We start from the raw sequence: 19,342 nt of genomic DNA on the forward strand, positions 1-19,342 counted from the left end.
GGTTGTCTTGCTGCCATATGTTTATGAATGCTACACTTGCTTTGATAAGTGATGCTGCTTCTTTTGAGTCCCCTGGGCATTGTGGATTGTGTTTTAGGCTGCCACTCCCATGTGTGAAGAGGTCTTTATTTTTTCCAAACTACTGTGGGTAGGCATGAGAAAACCACTCAGAAAACTGGGCAAGATGATGTGGGAGTTTGAGATGGTATCGTCCTTACCTGAGTTGGACATCACCTGAAGGACCTTGTCTTACATGGCTGGGTTCTCTTTACCTGTTGCAGATCTATAAAGATGCTTTCTTTCTCCCTGAAACCTTACTGGTATAGATGTTGAAAGAGGAAAAGGCAGTGCCCAAATGTAGTGTTACTTTAGAAGGGGAAGGTGAGATGTGGGGCAAACTAACCAGCCAAATTATGCAATTTAAGGGGGAGGTTAGGCTAGATTTTACCATTTTTCCAAGGGGTGGGACCTGAGGTCCTGTGAGGCCACTTGCAAGAATTAAAACAGATATAGTCAAGCCCTGCTTCATAGGCACCGACTCTGTGGGTGCTCTGGGGCTGGAGCACCCATGGGGGAAAAATGGTGGTTGCTGAACACCCCCCACCCCCAGCACCTCCCACCCACCAGCAGGCCCTGCGGATCAGCACCTCCCCACACCTCCCCCCTGCTGCAATTCACTGGGGGAGTAGTGAGGATGCAGTGCACTCTGAGGAGGGGGTAGAACTGGGCGGGAAGAGGCGGGGCGGGGTGGACTGGGGGCAATAAAAGGTGGGGTGGGGCGAGGCCTTGGGGGAAGGGGTGGGGGCAGGGTCTGGGATAGAGCCAGGGGTCAAGCACCCCCTGGAACTTTGGAAAGTTGGCATCTGTGCCCTGCTTCCTTTTTGGGTCATGTATGTTTGGGTGGTGGAAGGGAGGCATACAGATTCAACAAGTGTTCAGGACCATCCCTGCTTTTTCTAATTTAAAGCCCAGATTTTAGATCCTTACTGCAAATATGCACAAACGTAGCATGGGGGGGGTTAATAAAAACCTTTGAAATATTTAATATTTTCTGCTCCTTAAGCATCTGCTACTGTGAGAAAGACCTGATTTTTTTTTTCCCCCTTCACGAGAAGATTGGGAAGTTGTGTGACTAGTATTCTGAAATTTTGGTGGTTGACTGTATTCAGAATGCACACTGTCTGATGTTCTCTTAAATGTTCAACATATCAGTAGTTAAAGCTGTAGGAGGGACTAAGTGGTGCAGACTCGATTGTAATTGTAGATATTTCTGTAGATGGATTGACTGCCCGGCTTTGCTGATAAATGAGGCCATATCTACATTACCGGCTAAATGGGCATTACTGCGATCAGTGCAGTGGTGTCGATTTAGTGGGTCTGGTGAAGACAAGCTAAGTCGATGGGAGAGCGCTCTCCTGTAGATGTCTGTACGCCACTTCCCTGAGAGGCAGAAGCTACCTTGATGGGAGAGTGTCTCCCATCAGTATAGGTCAACTTACAGCAGTGTCTACATTGTGCTAAATTACATGGACTTCAGTTATGTAATTTATGTAAGTGAACTAGCTGGGGTGAATTTGATTTAAATCATGATTTAAATCACTAGTCAGGAACACTCGATTTAATCCTGGATTTCTACATAAAAGTGCTTTCTTGTTGGTTGTTATAACCTTAATACATATTCTTCACAACTCAGAGATAGATGTAGGTTTCATTTTTAGAAGGTACACACTATACATTTTTAAAGTGATTTCTTTAGAAAACTTTTCAGATTAGTTTTACAGCTATATCAGAAAATGAATGATTGTTTGGTAATTGAAGCAGTTATTTATGAAGTCATTGGGAGATGAACTATCGCCAGTTCAACAGGTTAATCATTAATATTTGGAGGATTTTCTTGCCATGCTGTATTAGGAGGAGAACATCACCAGACAGACATTTAAACTGTTTTATTTCACTAAAACAACAACGTTATGTATTCTGGATTTTTTTTCTTCAATAGCAAACATATAATATTTTAACAAAACAAGCGTATGAATTTTTGAATTTAGTTAAACATAGAAGTTTTTTAAAATCAGGTTTGTTTTTGTTTAAATTGTTTTTAACTAAAATAGTTAAATGAAATATTAAAAAAAAAATAGACTATGTCAGCCTGGTCAACATGAGAAACTTTAAATATTGGATTCTGCAGCTAACTCAGTCATCTTCACCTTCATTTTCCTGTTCATAATCTGGAAAAGGAAAACAAGCTTTCCTGCTTTTTCAGGTCTCAAATGATTTCTCAATTTTGAATGAATTAATCCAAAGGAAGAAAATATTTTTTCTACACCGGCAGAAGAAGCTACTGCTGTTAAAAGTGAGATTATCACTTCAACAGTGTCTGAATCCAAGTGCTTAAGTGACTTCCACCAGTTCACTGGTGTGACTTTCTTTAAAACATCATCAGCACACATATATTTTTGAATGGTTCTTATTCCCAAACTGGGTCTCTTTTACGGCCTTCTGCCATTATAGGTTTTCCCTTCTAGTGAGAGAATGGTATTGGTAGATCTCAAATCAATGAAGGCTACACTCAGAAAGACCTCAAGACTTCTGCAATATGCTGCTCAAACAGTTTCACTTTTGTTTCTACTGCCTGTCCCTACCTTCTCACATTTATCTCCAGACTTCTTCTCCTTGTCCAGATCTATTCCGCCCCCAACAATCTTCTATTCATTGAACTTTTTGAAACTTTGCATTTTTAAAGAGAGGTAAGGGATTGACTCTGTGTACACAAATTTGCAGAGGGACAATAGGGTTGAGGTCTGTTATTTCTCACCTCTATATATTCTTTCTTTCTTTAAAAACATTTTTGCTGTTAACAAGCATGTTATCTCTAGAGACACAAATCCACAGTTTGAGAACTGCAGAACTAAGCATCTCTGATGGTATCTTCTAAACTGAGCACTGAGTCCCATTGGGTAGATAGAAAGATTAACCTAAATAATCTATACAGAAGCCTCTGCAACCTCATAAGATTGGGTCTCTAATCCACGAGCTATTGGAACTCGTTTACAAAACTTTTCTTAAACATTACATGAATATATTGTCTCATACTATAGAATTAAAATTTACAATCCCTATTCCATGATGAGATATCTTTGAGCTATAAAGATTAATTAAATCTTATTTAAAACTATCTTTAGAATGCTTTTTTCCCCAAAAAGCATTCTATCAAAAAAATCCAATTTAAAAAAATCATTGATTTTTATCCACCCTGGAACTAGCATAACTTAGATCGATTTACAGCGTTACTGTGGACCAGCCCTGAATAATGGTGTTAGAAGACTGAAGTCCAACAATTCCAAATCTGTTTTACTTATTGTCTTCTATATGGTATTAGCATATTTACTTTCCACTTTATTCATTTGTGCTGGATTGGTCAAGGACAGCGTTGATGTAAACAAAACTTGTAATCCTGAATCATGATCATCTATCACAGTCATAAAGGGAGTTGTCAGCACAAACAAGGCGTTTATAACATAAATTCCTGTAAAGACAGTTGCTTGCCTTCTCTTCTAGTTTTAAATATTTAATGAGAATTGACTGAATATTTACTTACCTGTATTACAAATAATACCTTGGATTATTTAAACTAATTAAATCTAATTTACCCTTTTATTGTTAGTTTTTAATATTGTAAACATTTCTCCTCTTATACAATGAAAATAGGTGAGTTTCACACTTTTCCCTCTAGGTATTATCTTATCAACTTCAATTTCAGTTTCTCATAAAATAGCATGTTTGTTTCATGCATACAGCAGGATTTTTTTAAAAATCTATTCTATGGGAATAAAAATCTTGCATTTCTACTAGTCTTGGTTTTTGTAAAAGATTATTTTTACAAAACCCCAGTTTGGAGCATAATTTGACCTGACAGTACCCTTTTTTGAGTATTCCATTTGCTAATAGATATGTCAGTTTTTAAACATCCGTTCAGGTGTGCTGAGTGTCTGCATAAAAGAACAGTCAGCTACCGGCACTTCAGTTCTGTGCAAGGCAGTAATGAACTGGTATATCTCAAGCGATGACTACTCATATGTACATAAGTGGCATTTCATGGCTGAAATATTGAATCTGCCATCTACATTGTACTTTAGCTTTGAGAAGAGACCAGTCTTTCAAATGAAAGCAATATGGTGCAATCATTTGTTTGGGAGTCTGTGGGCTCGTTGCTATGTGAAATGCTGCATAAAAATTGTCCCTTCCTTGTGAGTCTTACACTCTAGTCAGGCAGTGCAGAGGAGATGCTATGCAAACAGGACACTGAGTGGCCTAATAATTGAAAAAGGCTGGGAATAGAATTCTAATCCTGGTTCTAATATCCTCTGTGGCATTTGGTGAACCACATGATATTTCACTAACATTAAATGGGAATAACAACATGTATTTCATATGGGTGTTGTGAGTTAAATTAGAGAAGGGTTGTGAACATTTTTGAGCACTAAATGCCAAATACTAGAATTTTGTTATTGTGCCTCAAACTTGACCAGTAAGAACAGCCTCCAGGAGTGAGAACGTAGTTCAGGTTCCACATCCATTCAGATCCTGGCACACATGAATCTGTGAACAAGGGTGCCAGTTGAGATGGCTTTTGAATGGGAACACCTGTCCACAGTTTAGTGTGCTAAAACCAGTCCACCTCATCTCTGAATTAAAGGAAATTCGGGATGGTAGTTCAAAACATAATATAGAATCAAAGCATTTCAGACAGTTCTTGTGCTGGCTCTGCTGAATTTTGAACCAAGTGTTGCAGAACAGCAATCTCCTAAATATTAAGGTTTCAATAAAGACTTTTTTTGGATCCTTAAATGTAACAGCATTACTGAGTTACTCAGATTTCTCCAGTGATTCTCAGATTGCTTGTTTTGACTAACTGTTGTTGTTGACAACTGTTGTTGTGTCCTACGTGCTAAGGGCAGAGCTAGACTTGTACTAACAAAGGCCAGATAGAGGTGCTTTTGAAACTAATAAATGATTGCCTAATAACTAATTTTCATCAAACCAGTTTGTGTGTCAACTTGTGATCCTCCTCAAATATCTCGTTCTCTGATACGCCTTTGGATTTGGCAAGGTTAAAGAAATGGAATACAGGGAGGATGGAGTGGCAGTGAATGAAATGCTTGTAAACAGCAGTAAATTGAAAACTGCTTATGCTAAACACAGGAAAGTTCCTCCCTATCTAAGGGAAATGTCTATGCTAGGGAATATTACCAAAGCAAACCCAAAAAATCCCCTCTAGTGTGTGGTTGAGAACATTGTATCTGAACCATGATCCATAAAAGCTAGTAACTCAAAGATCAAAACTATAGAAGTACAGTACATAAGTGACATAAATAATTCTGGTATTAAATGAGTGTTGAGTATTTTTATTTGGATTTAAATGTCAAGAGCACATGGATACGCAACCTTTATGTGCCTTTGATATTGATTAAAAATATAACTGATTTCCAAACATAACTAGGGTTTAGCAGCTATCCAGTATAACCACACCAATTTAATCTTAATCTTGCTTTAAACTCCACACTCATGTGTGTTGCAGTAAACCAGGATTTTATATTGTATAATGGAGGTCACAGCCCCAATACCGTTTTCAGGATTCAGGTTAGTGGGTTATGGAATATTTTGGCATTTGAGGGGGGGGAAACAAAAAGTGCATTGATTATTTATTACAGATTTTAGGTCCCAGGTTGGGCTTTCAGTAACCTTCTAAAATGAACATATGTACAGTACATAGTATCATATCAGTCTCCACTGATTCAATTATTACACGGTTGACCCTCAAGTGGTGTTAAATTGAAAAACATGGGACTAAATGCCTCTGATGTAAATCAGAGTAAGCCTGTCAGTTTGAAAACAGATTATTCGTCAAAATACAGTGTAATTCAGTGTACTTCTGTGACTTTAAACACTCACTTCCAGTGATCTGAAGGAGGAGGTTCCTCCCCAAGATTTTAAGGAAGGATAGAGATAAAGCAGGATTTGGTGGAGAATCATAAAAATGACCGTTTTGTTTTTTTATTTTATTATATTTATCTGCTGTTATTTCAGACCAAATTGAAAGGTGGGATTAACTTTCAGGGATGGGATTAGAAAGTATAAGTAGGTGGAATCTGCCACCCTAAGGGAAAACTCTGTAAAGTGCAGGCTGCAGTGGCATTACATGGGATGTCAGTGTACAATGTGGTCTGACGTGACCATTTACGCTAACAAGAAATCAAGATTTCAGTAATGTCACTTTATTGTGGTGATGGACATAGGTAACATCCTTTCTGGTTATTTTAACAAATTTTTTATAACGAAACCCTTTGGAAATATGTCCATCCTCCCATTTCTTTTAAAACTGGCTTCCTATGAGTATTTCTGCTACAGCAAGAGACTCTTCCCCACTGTCCTATTTTGCTGCTAAACTTTTCACTTACTGCAAGAGCCGACATTTATCCAGATACTCCTGACAACAGGACTTTTTGGTGGTTAGTTGACTCTCCCAACAGTGTCACTCCTCCTGTTCATTACATAGTAAAATGCTTTTGCTAAATATGTATCCTTATGGGATTATCAAAAATGTCTCCCAAAAGCATAATATTGATGGGGCATTACTTTGTTTTCCTCTTCCACTCTAAGGCACTATGCTCCATCTGATTTTTCCTGTTTGTTTCAGACTGCCTTTTGACCAAATTAATTTTCTAACAAAATATACAACTTTCAAGCTTGTATGGATGGGGGAAAACTTTAGGGGACTAAGTAGCATGGAGACTATTGGCTAGAAGGCTTGTGCTTATGGGAGCACAATTTAGGCCTAATGCTGCTCACTTTACTTGCATGAGTAGTCCCATTGATCACCTTTGGACAATCGCGTGAGTAAAGTGAGGAGAGTTTTGCCCTTCATCTTCATGCCCTTCTCATAGCATCTTGGGAACCTTTCCTCTTATGGCTTTTCAGGTACAGTTCAAATGCTTAATCGACTCTGAAATCTAGAAGAAAAAATACTAGTAATTAAAAGCTGCTTCAGTTGGTTGTCCCACATTTTGACCTTGGTTACATGAGAAATTTAGTGTAAGGAAACCACAGTGGTATGTGCCCTTATAATTTTGCTTGGAAGGATAGAGAAATTATGAAGTAACTTCTATTAAGATATTATTGTCATGCAGTGGTTGATTTTAATGTAAGATCTCTACTTGAGGTATCTAGTCTTCCTTGATGTTTAATATTGTATCTCATTGGATTACTGTCACAAAGCCATTGTACTGTGCGGGTAGAAGTATGTATTGAGTTACAATCTGTGAAACTTTGTAGGAACATCAGTTCCAAACTTTTTTACCTCCAAAGTGCTACCTGTGTTCTAAGTGTCTTAGAATAATGTTGGTTATGATGCATTAGTTTGGGAGTTTTAATATTATAACCATGCATGTTACTTTTTTGAAATCTAACACTGATGTAAAATATTGCTCTGTGTAGAAACTTAGATAAAAGCTTTGAAGACTACCTTTTAGCTATTTTTGGAATGAACCCCTCCCTCCCACTTTCCATGCACCCCAAGTACACCAACAGCCCACTTCCAAAAATGCATTTAATACAAATAAGGTATGTATGAATTTATTAATTTTTAGTGCCTAAACATTAATCCAGTGATCTTTAGTTTTGTTAAAAATTGATTTTTTCCCCCACAGGATACCTTAATAAAAATAGGTTTCAGAGAAGCAGCCGTGTTAGTCTGTATTCGCAAGAAGAAAAGGAGTACTTGTGGCACCTTAGAGAATAACAAAATTATTTGAGCATAAGCTTTCGTGAGCTACAGCTCACTTAATCGGAAGTGAGCTGTAGTTCACAAAAGCTTATGCTCAAATTTGTTAGTCTCTAAGGTGCCACAAGTACTCCTTTTCTTCTTAATAAAAATGTGTCAGAGCCTTTAAGGTTTAAAACAGCAGCATTTCCAAAAGAGTGCATACCCCAAAATATGTATTTACCTAATGCAATGCAATGCAATGAGTGCTGACCTAAATACATGATATGCATTTACTGTGAAACTGAAATGACTTCAGATAAATCACTCTTGGTTTTATTTAGCAGCAGGAGACTGTTATCCAGTGATGATCTTATATTTCACTGATACTATCTCTTAAGTAATCTTGATACTTTTGTAGCAATATTCAAACCAGAAATCTTAATACTTTACTTCCCATAAAACAAATAGGAGTCAATTAAGTTGGGCAACTTCCAAGGTAGAAAAATGAGATTTCAAATGCATTTGTTCAATTTAGCTTTAAATAATTTACTAAACTTACAAACTCGATTATCTGAAGAAGATATATATATCAAGTGACAGATGTAATAGGCAAAAACCCTAGCTCCCAACATCTGCATTTTAAAAGGTGGAAACATTCAGTTTTCCATGATCATGTTCTCCTGGAAAGTAATAGCTTGGAAATACACAGCATGAATAGATATTGCCACTGGATGGTGGGACTAAAAAAAGTGAAAGTTCCATGCAATAGGTAGGTCTGAGTATGTGTTCAACAGTGTTCGTGAACTGTTTAAAAGCAGTTCCCACTGTTCCTTTTAATATGCTCCTGAACGGAGAACTTAAAAAACATTGGAGCCAAATAAAGTGACAGATTGAACATAGTTATTGGTTAATATTGAACATTAATGTTTCAGTTTTTTTAGTTTAGAACATGTACATGAAAGTGTTGCCTTTGCATTGGTTGGAAGAAAAATCCAAGTTCATCTGCAGAGTAAGATGATAGCCAGCATTTGATACTGCACTGAGTTTCTGCTTGACGCAGTGGAGCGGGAGATAGGCCCATCAGGGAGCTTGGTCCCACTGTGATTCTTAGGGCAGACTTGTGGGTGTAAGCTATGCCAGCTGGTAGTGGTCCCCAGGGTACTGTGCCAGTTGAGGATACCCAGACAGTAGTGTGCTCCTGCCACCCCAAAATGTCCCTTGTGCTGAACCCAGGTCCGAGGGGGTGGGGCGGAGGGTGATGTAGAAACCTGGTGTGCTGGCACTGTCAGCAGAATTCTCCGCTATGCCAGAGGAATTCTTAGCAGACTCCAGATAGCTGCTTTCTGGTCCCTTTTTACTTCTAGAGTGAACCAGAGAATCTTGCTCCATAATACTAGTGCAACTTGTGGTTCAAGCCCTGTAAAATAATCACCAACAATTCTTGCATCACCTCTGTTATCTCTGTTTTGCAGATAGGGGGACTGAGGTAGACACAGTGATTTGTCTCAAGTCCCACAGTCAGCAGTAGAATGAGTCAATCATGGTCAAATCATATAATGTTGATAAATATCATGGAATTGAGAGAGAACTTATGTGAATGAACCGAATACCTTAGAATAAGTCCAATCGCAAAACTATCATTAGAATCATAAGACTGGAAGGGACCTCAAAAGGTCATCTAGTCCAGTCCCCTGCACTTATGACAGGGCTAAGTATTATCTAGACTATCCCTGAGAGGTGTTTGTCTAACCTGCTCTTAAAAATGTCCAATGATAGAGATTCCACAGTCTCCCTGAGCAATTTATTCCAGTGCTTATCCACCCTGGCAGGAAGTTTTTTCTTAATGTACAACCTAAACCACCCTTGCTGCAATTTAAACCCATTGCTTCTTGTCCTATCCTCAGAGGTTAAGGAGAATAATTTTTCTCCCTCCTTCTTGTAACGACCTTTTATGTACTTGAAAACTGTTATCATGTCCCCTCTGTCTTCTCTTCTCCAGACTAACAAACCCAGTTTTTTCAATCTTCCCTCATAGGTCATATTCTATCGACCTTGATTAATTTTTGTTGCTCTTCTCTAGACTTTATGCAGTTTGTCCACATCATTCCTGAAATGTGGCTCCCAGAACTGAACACAATACTCCAGTTGAGTCCGTATCAGCGCGGAGTAGAGTGGAAAAATTACTTCCTGTGTCTTGCTTACAACACTCCTGCTAATATATCCTAGAATGATGGGGTTTTTTTTGACAGTGTTACACTGTTGCCTCATATTTAGCTTGTGATATACTATGACCCCCAGATCCCTTCCTGCAGTACTCCTTCCTAGGCAGTCATTTCCCGTTTTGTATGTGTGCAATTAATTGTTCATTCCTAAATGGAGTGCTTTGCATTTGTCCTTATTGAATTTCATCCTGTTTTTTTCAGACCATTTCTCCAGTTTGTCCAGATCATTTAGAATTTTATCCTATCCTCCAAGCACAACTTGATATTGTCCTCAAACTTTATAAGTGTACTCTCTATCCTATTATCTAAATAATTAAGAAAGACGTTGAACAGAACCGGACCCAGAACTGATCCCTCAGGACCCCACTCGATATGCCCTTCCAACTTGACTGTGAACCATTGAAAACTATTTTCTGGGAATGGTTTTCCAACCAGGTGTACATCCACCTTATAGTAGCTCCATCTAGGTTGTATTACCCTAGTTTGTTTATGAGAGGGTTATGCGAGACAGTATCAAAAGTCTTACTAAAGTCAAGATATACCACATCTACTGCTCCCCCCCTTATCCACAAGACTTGTTACCTTGTCAAAGAGAACTATTAAGTTGGTTTGATGTGATTTGTTCTTGACAAATTCATGCTGTTACTTATCACTTTATCTTCTAAGTGTTTGCAAACTGATTGCTTAATTATTTGCTGCATTATCTTCCCTGGTATTGAAGTTAAGCTGACTGGTCTGTAGTTTCCAAGGTTGTGCTTATTTCCCTTTTTATAGATGGGCACTATATTTTCCCTTTCCCAGGCCTCTGGAATCTCTCCCGCCGTACGTGACTTTTCAAAGATAATAGCTAATGGCTCAGATATCTCCTCAGTCAGCTCCTTGAGTATTCTAGGATGTTTCATCAGGCCCTGGTGACTTGAAGACATCTAACTTGTCTAAGAACATAAAAATGGCGATACTGGGTCAGACTGATTGTCAGGGCCGACTCGGTCCTGGGGCCGGTTTTGTTCAATATCTTCATAAATGATCTGGAGGATGGTGTGGATTGCACCCTCAGCAAGTTTGCAGATGACACTAAACTGGGAGGAGAGGTAGATAAGCTGGAGGGTAGGGATAGAATACAGAGGGACCTAGACAAATTGGAGGATTGGGCCAAAAGAAATCTGATGAGGTTCAACAAGGACAAGTGCAGAGTCCTGCACTTAGGACGGAAGAATCCAATGCACCGCTACAGACTAGGGACCGAATGGCTCGGCAGCAGGTCTGCAGAAAAGGACCTAGGGGTTACAGTGGACAAGAAGCTGGATATGAGCCAACAGTGTGCCCTTGTTGCCAAGAAGGCCAATTGCATTTTGGGATGTATAAGTAGGGGCATTGCCAGCAGATCGAGGGACGTGATCGTTCCCTTCTATTCGACATTGGTAAGGCCTCATCTGGAGTACTGTGTCCAGTTTTGGGCCCCACACTACAAGAAGGATGTGGAAAAATTGGAGAGAGTCCAGTGGAGGGCAACAAAAATGATGAGGGGACTGGAACACATGACTTATGAGGAGAGGCTGAGGGAACTGGGGATGTTTAGTCTACGGAAGAGAAGAATGAGGGGGGATTTGATAGCTGCTGTCAACTACCTGAAAGGGGGTTCCAAAGAGGATGGCTCTAGACTGTTCTCAGTGGTAGCAGATGACAGAACAAGGAGTAATGGCCTCAAGTTGCAGTGGGGAGATTTAGGTTGGATATTAGGAAAAACTTTTTCACTAGGAGGGTGGTGAAACACTGGAATGCGTTACTAGGGAGGTAGTGGAATCTCCTTCCTTAGAAGTTCTTAAGGTCAGGCTTGACAAAGCCCTAGGCTGGGATGATTTAATTGGGGACCGGTCCTGCTTTGAGCAGGCGGTTGGACTAGATGACCTCCTGAGGTCCCTTCCAACCCTGATATTCTATGAGTGTAGCTCAGTATCATGTCTTCCAGCAGTGGCTGGTGCCAAATGCTTCGGAGGAAATGAATAGAACAGGGCAATTATGGAGTGATCCATCTCCTGTCCAGTTGCAGCATCTGGCAGTTGGAGGTTTAGGGGTTCCCAGAGTGTGGGGTTGTCCCTAACTATCTTGGCTAATAGCCGTTGAACTTCTCTAAATAGTCATTCACTAAAATAAGGTTAAACAAATTGGGATCAATACCAGACACCCTCACATGTTAAAACAACGGGGGCATCAAGACCCCCATGGAAGAAGGAAAAGGCATATTGTAATTTTAATAGCTTTCTCTATAAGTATATATGTTGAATAATCACAATACAACATGTTAAACCAGAAATGTTACACTTCAAAAACTAGGGTGTCTCTCATTTCTATTTAAGTGATAAGGGCAGCCATTCTGGGTCAGACCAAAGGTTCATCTAGCCCAGTATCCTGTCTTCCGACAGTGGCCAATACCAGGTGCCCCAGAGTGAATGAACAGAATAGGTAATCAAAAAGTGATAAGGCTGCTAATCACCAATTCTTGACTTGTAAATTAAAGACAGCTCTGTTTACTGAGACAGTGATAAATTAACTGTACTTGGAAGAGTAATTGCAGAATATCAGTCATTAAATTTTGTTTTGTAACTTGTGTGGGTGGGGAAAAATGTAACTGAATTTGGAGTAACCTGGTAAATTGTGATTAGTCAAAATGTTAATGACAATGTCCTAGTGCTTCTTACAGACATACAATCCACTGAAATGACATCCGCAACTATATTCTCAACTCAACTTATGTTATAATAGGAATACATGTAAAAAATCTAAAACTCACCAACACACAGCTCTTAGGGCTTTTTAAGCTAATGAAAACAAATTACTCTAATGATGTGAACATACAGGTATAGGGGTGTTAAAGTGAAATTCCAAGAGACTTTGTAAAAGTTTGTGTTTGATTAAAACCATGTCTTTGAAGTACACACGAATTTCTCATAACACCAGTCTAGTACATCTATAATTTGTGGAGTCAGTGGTAACAAGGCTCCATTGTGGCTGTGTTGCTAGGGAACCATAAGGAGGAAGGGGGTTCAGGAATTGATGTCAAGGCACAGAGCCTCCAAGCACATGGTCCTATGCACGTCTCCTGGAATACTTGGTGCTGGAAATCTGGCTATTCCAAAAGGGAAGTGTGCAACATCAATTCTAACACCTGCACTGAAGAATGAGTGTGGAGAGGGAGTACTTCAGCAAGGAGAACTTATGGGAGGTGGTCAGGAGACCAAGTTTCTCCATCTGTAAAATAGGGCTATTTGTACTTGCCCTCTTTTTGTAATGACTTTAACGTCTCTGGGTGAGAAGCTCTATGAAAGTTTAGTAGTATTGAATTCAAACGTTCCTCAGATGTGAATCTTGAAGATTACAAAAGGATGTATGTGCATCTGTTATATAATGCATACAACATAAAGATGCACTTCCAGATTCAAGAAAGCAGATCAAAGGACAGTGACTTAGAATTTTAAAGACCACGTGAGATGATAAACAGATTCTAAAAATACCTCTGGTGACGATGCTAACAAAGTCTCAATTGTTGCTTAAATATGGAACCCTCGTTGCATCCGATGAAGTGGGTATTCACCCACAAAAGCTTATTCTCCAATACATCTGTTAGTCTATAAGGTGCCACAGGACTCTTCACCGCTTCGTTCAGACCTGTATCAAATCTCTTTTGGATACTTTGTATGATTGGAGTTTTCATAGGCTGTTGTAATTTACTTTCAAGATTATACTCTGAAACTGCTGTTCAGAACTTAGTCACATCTATTTTTTTGATGTCTTGGATTATTATTATGACAGAGGGAATGGGCGATTTTCTAATGTTTTGATATCTTATTAATCTGTTTCCATAAGTAAATGCCTGCTGTTATCAGTGCTATATTTTGTTGAATTTTAATGGCACTCCTGCGTAGAGAGAGATTCAGTCATCTGTATTTCAGCATATGATTTCTAAAGAAATCTGGCTCTCATTCAGGGTGGAGAAATGCACTGACTGAATATATATTGTATGCTTTTTAATGCTACAGTTTAATGCAGAAAGTGTAAAATAACTAACTGGTCTATTTTGGGGTGCAATCGTGGAATGTTAAGCAACTGGATTTAAATAGTTCCAGTAAAATTCAAGAGTACTGCTGGGTAAAAGTAAAACAGTGTAGTCAAATTAATTAACTGTGCTGTAAATTTCTTGTGTAGATAAAGAAAATTTACTTTCAGTCTATCAAGGGTAGATGTTACCTACATATCCCAGCATTTTAATGCCTGTGCTTACAGGTGGTTTTCTTTCATGACCCAGATGTGGGGATCCATGTTGGCTAACTAAGATTATTTGGTTTCAGAGTGGTAGCCATGTTAGTCTGTATCCGCAAAAACCACGAGGAGTCCTTGTGGCCTCTTACAGACTAACAAATTTATATGGGCTAGAAGCCCATGAAAGCTTATGCCCAAATATATTTGTTAGTCTCTAAGGTGCCACAAGGACTCCTCGTTGTTGTAGTTTTTAAGATTATCTGTTGTATCCATTTAATGACGCTTTTTGTGGAAGATTAAATGACTACATCTTCATAAGTCTTTCAAATATCGTAATTATCAAAGAGATAGCTGCCAATATAACAATCTGATGTGGAATAAGATATAAGGAATGCAGCTTCTTTGAATCCATAGTCATCTGGAACTGTCGCAGTTGTTACATTGCTATAAAAAAGTAATGGAACTTACTATCTCCTACTGTATACTTAAACTGTTAAAATATAGGTGTGGGGACAAGGGCCCTGAGGATAACTGATTTAACTTGCATATTTGCCATTGAGCAGGACATATATTGGTGTTAGTGGGGAGTCCTTTGATAGAGGCTGTCTCTGAAGGATTCCCAGCTGATTTAGTATCAATAATATTATGGAAAGGGAAACTGGATGCCATCCAACTGTTAGACAACAGAGTGCATCTTGTTGACTGTCTTACAAAGATGTTAGTTCTAGGGTCCAACACAGGAGATTGAGTTCACCCTTAAAGGTGTACTGATTTTTGTATATTTGCTTAAGATTCCAAATCACTGATGGAATATATGTAGATAAATTAAAAAACAGATATCTATAAAATGCAGTCTGCAGGACAGCAAGATAGAATCATAGAATATCAGGGTTGGAAGGGACCTCAGGAGGTCATCTAGTCCAACACCCTGCTCAAAGCAGGACCGATCCCCAGTTAAATCATCCCAGCCTAGGGCTTTGTCAAGCCTGACCTTAAAAACCTCTAAGGAAGGAGATTCCACTACCTCCCTAGTAACGCATTCCAGTGTTTCACCACCCTCCTAGTGAAAAACTTTTTCCTAATATCCAACCTAAATCTCCCCACTGCAACTTGAGACCATTACTCCTTGTTCTGTCATCTGCTACCACTGAGAACAGTCTAGAGCCATCCTCTTTGGAACCCCCTTTCAGGTAGTTGAAAGCAGCTATCAAATCCCCCCTCATTCTTCTCTTCCGTAGACTAAACATTCCCAGTTCCCTCAGCCTCTCCTCATAAGTCATGTGTTCCAGTCCCCTCATCATTTTTCTTGCCCTCCGCTGGACTCTTTCCAATTTTTCCACATCCTTCTTGTAGTGTGGGGCCCAAAACTGGACACAGTACTCCAGATGAGGCCTCACCAACATCGAATAGAGGGGAACAATCACGTCCCTCGATCTGCTGGCAATGCCCCTACTTCTGCAGCCCAAAATGTCATTCGCCTTCTTGACAACAAGGGCACGCTGTTGGCTAATATCCAGCTTCTTGTCCACTGTAACCCCTAGGTCCTTTTCTGCAGACCTGCTGCCGAGCCATTCGGTCCCTAGTCTGTAGCGGTGCATTGGATTCTTCCGTCCTAAGTGCAGGACTCTGCACTTGTCCTTGCTGAACCTCATCAGATTTCTTTTGGCCCAATCCTCCAATTTGTCTAGGTCCCTCTGTATCCTATCCCTACCCTCCAGCTTATCTACCTCTCCTCCCAGTTTAGTGTCATCTGCAAACTTGCTGAGGGTGCAATCCACACCATTCTCCAGATCATTTATGAAGATATTAATCAAAACCGGCCCGAGGACCGACCCTTGGGGCATTCCCCTTGATACTGGCTGCCAACTAGACATGGAGCCATTGATCACTACCCGTTGAGCCCGACAATCTAGCTAGCTTTCTATCCACCTTATAGTCCATTTATCCACCCCATATTTCTTTAACTTGCTGGCAAGAATACAGTGTCAAAAGCTGTGCTAAAGTCAAGGAACAACACGTCCACTGCTTTTCCTTCATCCACAGAAGCAGTTATCTCATCATAGAAGGCAATTAGGTTAGTCAGGCATGACTTGCCCTTGGTGAATCCATGCTGACTGTTCCTGATCACTTTCCTCTCCTCTAAGTGCTTCAGAATAGATTCCTTGAGGACCTGCTCCATGATTTTTCCAGGGACTGAGGTGAGGCTGACTGGCCTGTAGTTCCCAGGATCCTCCTCCTTCCCTTTTTTAAAGATGGGCACTACATTAGCCTTTTTCCAGTCATCTGGGACTTCCCCCGATCGCCATGAGTTTTCAAAGATAGAACAGAGATAATCCCATGTGATCATAGTGAGACCGCTATAGTTAAAGATCATAAACTTATATAAAATATTTTAAAAGTATTAATGTACTCTGCCTTTTGTTCTTCTCTTTTTTACAAAAAAAAAAAAGAGAGAGTGAATACTTTAACTTGGGCTGTGCTGATACTTTCCCTTAATGGTGACATTTTAAAAATCATTCTTCCTCCTGGACTGGCACCTGCTTAAATGAACTAAGTTGATTAATGCATAAGTCACAAACTGTCAGAAAGCTATAGTTTAGATGTTCTATCCTTCTGCTATAAACAATGTCTCATGGTATAAAAGATAACTTCTTCAGGCATGTTCTAAAACTGCTTTAGAATGCACTGTACATTGTGATTGCAGGGCATGTAGATAATTCTTGTATGGTAGAGGCATTTCAGCTTTGGCCTTGTGCTTCATGCAAAATCAAGACTTGTGTGTCTCTCATTAAGAGTGTGTATTAAGTTACAACTTTTGGCATACTTAACCTGTGAATGACCCACCAACTGAAGGTACTACAGAGTCTGATTACTCTAATGTAACTAAGGGCATGTCTACACTGGCAGAGTTACAGCACCAGGAGTTACAGCACCGCTCAGAGAGCGTTGAAGGGAAACTGCAGTTGTGTGTTCACACTGTCAGCTGCCTGCGCAATAGCATGTTCACACTTGCGGCACTTGCAACGGTATTCGGAGCAGTGCACTCTGGGCAGCTATCCCCCAGAGCACCTCTTTCTCTTCTGCCACTAAGAGTTGTGGGAAGGCAGAGGGGGTCACGGGGTATCCTGGGTTCTGTCCCAATGCCCCATGATGCATTGCTTTGCGTCCCAGCAATCCCTGTGCTTCCATCCGCATTTGGTGTCATCTTTCAACGGTTTGTGTACTGTGCTCCCTGCCTCTTTGGGCTGCAGGAATGGATCCTGAACTGTTGACCAGTATGCTGCTCGCTCTGACCAACATGTCACAAGTAGCAGTGAAGTTATTCCTTAAACTACAAAGGCAAGAGGAGTGCGACATGGATCTCACCATGCGTAATAGCTACGACACGAGATTGCTTGGGGCATTCACGGAGGTGCTGACCATAGTGGAACGCCACTTTTGGGCTTGGGAAACAAGCACTGAATGGTGGGATCACATCGTGATGCACGTCTGGCATGACGAGCAGTGGCTGCAGAACTTTCAGATGAGGAAAGCCACATTCATAGGACTGTGTGATAAGCTCACCGCAGCCCTGCGGCAGGCACAAGGACACGAGAATGAGAGCTGTCCTGCCATTGGAGAAGTGCGTGGCAATTGCACTGTGGAAGCTGGCTACTCCAGACTGCTACCGATCGGTCGCCAACCAGTTCGGAGTGGAAAAGTCTACCGTTGGACTCATGTTGACGGAAGTCAGCAGGGTCATTAATTGCATCCTGCTCCTACAGCTGGAGCGCAGCTGGGACTGGACAGCCTCCTCTCCCCAAATGCTGATGAGGTCTAGCAACTCAGCATTGTTCCAAGCGGGGGATCGCTTCATGCGTGGAGCAGGCATGGCCACCCAGAAAGATGCGCTGAGACCACTGCAGGTATCACCAAGCGAACAGTTAGGGGACTTTCAAAATTCCAAAGGAATTTACAGCGTGGGGATGAGGGTTGGTCACCTGAGGGCAGGGCAGTAGAGTTCAAACCGATGACCAGAGAGGCGAGAACAGGCACTGTGGGACACCTCCCGGAGGCCAGCTGCAGCGCTGATATCGACCACCGTGTCTACACTAGCACCTCAGTGCGGTAGACCCGGGGCAGAAAGCTCTGCGCCTCTTGTTGGGGTGGGTGTGGTTTGTTTTTTTTTTTAAAGTGCAACAACTGCACAGTTTCTGTGCACTACGTGGCTTGGCAGTAGGTACACCTCGGGAGTTACAGCGCAGAAAGCTGCTGTACTGCACAGAAACTTGCCAGTGTAGGCAGGGCCTAAGCATTATAGTTGCTGCAGAGGTGTGATCACTGAAACATTGCAGTAGTGGACAGTGAGGGTTTCTTGCTGCACGTGCTTTTGATGTCATGTAATCTTTATTCTTGGAGCTAATGGGTTAAACATTGTATCTTCAAATAGGAGATGCAGGTATTGGAAGGATTTAACAAAGCACTTCTGTTCAATCATTGGCCATGCAATTTCGGATTCCCATTTAAAAAAAAAAACCCATAGAATAGCTGCTTTCAGAGGCAGGGTAGCAACAAAAGGAAACATTCAAGGGTATCAGTTGCACCGCAAGAAAACAAGAACAAGATTAATCTTGACAGTTTCTTCCACTGCATTCAGAGGCTAAAAGTAGAATTTTAGAGCTGTACCCAAGTTTTTGTTCTACTTGCAAAATTCTAAGGTTTTTTTTTCTTGTCTGTTCAAACTATTTAGGTGTATTTATATGAATGTATGGACTTACAAGTTACAAAAGAAAAGTTTCAGAGTAACAGCCATGTTAGTCTGTATTTGCAAAAAGAAAAGTTAAAATGAATAAAAGCTAAGATTTATTTTAGCGAGGCTATAAACTTGTTTAAAATGGTGTAAATTCCTTATCCAGTAAAACATAGGGAAGTTACGGTAACATTTGTTGATGCTTGCAGTATCCTTTTTTGTACTCATCTTATTTTCTGCTAAGTATTTGGGAAGAAAATATTTTGCAGTTGTATTGTGAACACTTCTGGTGAAAAGAGAAGCTTTTGTATTTCTGGAAGGTTTTTAATGTTTATGGAACAGTATGTGAGTCTTTTAGTAAAGATAAACTAA

General features: G+C 40.3%; 1 protein-coding gene across 3 annotated transcripts in view; it reads left to right on the forward strand.

Moving 5' to 3' along the window:
* Positions 1–19,342, forward strand: part of RALB (RAS like proto-oncogene B) — a 78,812-nt gene that overhangs the window by 26,905 nt on the left and 32,565 nt on the right. The gene's annotated exons all lie outside the window — the stretch shown is intronic.

The sequence above is a fragment of the Caretta caretta genome, chromosome 11, assembly GCF_965140235.1.
Source record: "Caretta caretta isolate rCarCar2 chromosome 11, rCarCar1.hap1, whole genome shotgun sequence".
In the NCBI taxonomy this organism is placed as follows: domain Eukaryota; kingdom Metazoa; phylum Chordata; order Testudines; family Cheloniidae; genus Caretta; species Caretta caretta.